This window comes from Anopheles coustani (genome assembly GCF_943734705.1).
Source record: "Anopheles coustani chromosome X unlocalized genomic scaffold, idAnoCousDA_361_x.2 X_unloc_1, whole genome shotgun sequence".
NCBI lineage: Eukaryota > Metazoa > Arthropoda > Insecta > Diptera > Culicidae > Anopheles > Anopheles coustani.
Window position 1 is genome coordinate 47964 of NW_026525048.1, and position 3284 is coordinate 51247.

Consider the following 3284-nt stretch of genomic DNA (forward strand, 5'->3'; position numbering starts at 1 on the left):
CGGTCGATGTTCCACTTCAAACGTAAAATCCTGCAGGTACATTACCCACGGTAACACTTCGCTAGGTACCTCAGCCTTTTTCAATGTCTGTTTAAACGCATTACAATCAGTCACCAGCTTAAAAGGTACACCCAGAAGATATCTTCTAAACTGCTTTGTTGCCAGGAACACAGCTTTCGCTTCTAGAACATAGCTATGTTTTCTTTCCTCTGCGGCCGTCGTTTTTTTACTCCAAAACGCTACCGGATGCAGTTTTCCTTCAAAACGTTGGAGTAACACCGCACCATATCCCTCCTTCGACGCGTCGGTATGCAATTCTGTCTCTGCTTCACGGTCGTACAACCGTAACACTGGTTCACTCGCAAGTATCTCCTTCAACTGGTTAAAGGCTAGCAGCTCTTGACTTCCCACCACGAACTCCGTATCCTTACGTAGAAGATTGGTGAGGGGGCGAGCGATATGAGCGTAGTTTTTCACGAATTTTCTGAAAAACCCGGTGAGCCCAAGAAAAGCCTGCACAGCCTTCACATTCTTCGGTACACTGAACTTGGTCACAGCATTGATCTTCTCGGCGCTTGGCGAAATCATGCCAATTTCTACATAGTGGCCAAGGAAATGGACTGAGGACTGCATAAACTTGCATTTTTTCCATTTCACCGCGAGTCCATGTTCTGCAGCCGTCATGAGCACTTGTTCCGTTTTCCACAGACACTCCGCCGCCGTTTTTGCGTAAACGATCAAATCGTCCATGTACACTTCTAACACGCCTTCGTTGATAAGGTTCAAAAACACGTGGTTGACGAAGCGCATGAACACCGCAGGAGAGTTACACAACCCAAACGGTGCTCTATTAAATTCGTAAAACCCCTTTTTCGTCACAAAAGCGGTGTATTTCTTACTCGCCTCGTCGACCGGCACATGGAAAAATCCATTTTCTAAATCCATCACCGAGAACCACTTTGCACTCTGAAGCTTCTCCAGCACCTCGTCGATCCGCGGAATTGGAAATCCGTCTTTGAGTATCATCGAGTTCAGTTTCCTGAAATCGACGCATACACGATTGCTGCCGTCTTTCTTCTTCACCACGACCACCCGGCTGGCGAAATCAGACGTCGAAGCTTGCACAATCCCTTTTGATAGCCATTCGTCCACCTGCTCGTTAACGGTTTTTTCTTCCGGTTACGCAAGTCGCCCCGGTGTATGTCGAAAAGGAACAATGCTTTCGTTTGGGACTATTCTCAATTTCACTGGACCGTCCTCCAATTTTGGTTCGCACCATGCTTCGTTGTATTTACTAACGACACTATCGATTGCCTCCTGGAATTTGGGTGGTACTACTATTTTGTCCGGCTCGCAAATAAACACGTCACCGCTAAACACACATTCTTCCTCCTTGTTCTTACCACTTGGGCGCACTTTTATGCCGTCTTTCGTCACCGTCGCTTCCATATCTTTCAAAGCCTCTCTTCCGATGACTGCCTCGTAACACATGCTTCCAGTAGGAACAACATAGAACTGTATTTCCTTGTACTCATTTTGGTCGATCGTCACTGTCGTCACTATTGTTCCCAACGCCGCAGTTCTTGTGCCGCCGAATCCGTTGAGGGTCATTGTTGTCGGAGTAACGCTTGGGAATCGTATGGCCTGTTGCGCTTCTTCGGACAAAAGATTGTATTGGCTGCCCGTATCGAAAAGGGTGTTTAGCTCTTTCGTTCCGATTCTCATGGTGATCGTTCCCCCTTTGTCGCCGCTGACTAAATTGGTGTTCCCGGAAAAACTCGGTCTGTCTTTGCATTCGCGTGCTCGGTGACCTGGTCTGCCGCAGCCAAAACAAACCGGTCCTGCTACTTTGTTAGGGCACTCTTTGGCAAAATGTCCCATTTTCCCGCAGGTACGGCATTTTACGCTGGCCGCTGTTATTTGTTTGGGATTGTTGCCATCCGTAATCTTTGTGATTACTGGTCGCTTCTGACGTTGTTCGCGAATTTGGGCGACCAATTTTTCGTATCCCTTCATTTGACCTTTCAATTCTTTAATTGTTTTCGCAGCGATCAGGCAGGCTTTGTTCAAGGGATCGTCGTCTATCCCTTTCACTATGTACTCGCAAAGGGATTCTTCTTCCACGTGTCCCTTTTTCCCAATTGCACACATCGCGTAAATGTATTCCGTAAATGTTTCTTCTGTCTTCTTCTTCCGGTGTCGTAACGATTCGTGGACACTTGCGCTCGACACTTTTTCCTCGAATTCTTCCACTAGCGCACACTTTAGCTCCTTCCACGACGACACTTCGGGAATGCTTTTTACAAAAGCCTTGGCTGCGCCCTGCAGCACACGTTTAGCGTAAATGAGCTTGTGGAGTTCATGCCACTTGAAAAGTTGGCTACTCGTCTCGAACTCAACCACCCATGCACACACATCTTCGGCTCCGGAGAACGTAGGCAAATAATCTTGCACATCCTTAAAGTGAATGGACACACTCTGGACCTCGTGATTCACGTTCTCTCGTGACGATACACTGTCCCTTTCTATGGCGTCCGCATAGTCATCCACCCCCGTGATGTCTTGACTTCCACCTTCCCGATGCGCCATTATTCTACCAGCCAATTCCTCCTTCGTGCCGTCTGTGTTGAGTCCCAAGGTCTCACACCTTTTCACCAAGCCGATACGGGTAAATTGTTCCACTAATTCTTCTACACTTGCCATTGCGCAAAATCAAAAAGCACAATTCGCAAAACTCGAGCGTGCAATGTTGAAGCGCAATCCCACTTCTGACACCAAATGTAAAGTATAAAAGTGTAAGAGGGAGGAATAACGAGAGGGGAGTTTTTACTGTAGTTTCTTCTTTATTTCCACTTGTTCTAGTTCCGAGCGCGACTGTCACTGAGCTTGGTTCGATTACGACTGGCTGACCGTTTACCGCAGACCCGCCTTATATTCCCAAACTTAGTTCCGTTGTTCTGGGTCTCTATTCACTCTCACATACATATATACTACTACTACTTGAAGTCATGAAATGTTCGCTTCCATCTACTTATTCCATTAAGGTGTATTGATAATAATAGTAAAATAAAAATATCGGAGTAGCGTTTAGCATGTTTTCTTTAAACAAATAGGTTTTGCATGTGTCCCTTTTTCAAGTAGGAACTTTATCCGTAACCATGATTTTCTTTTGCGAATCCTTCCATTCAAAAGTATGCGCGAATGGATACGTACATTTGTTTTTCTTGACAAATTAGAGTCGCTATCAATTACTGTACCAGTCAGTGTGTAGCTCAGGCGCACAG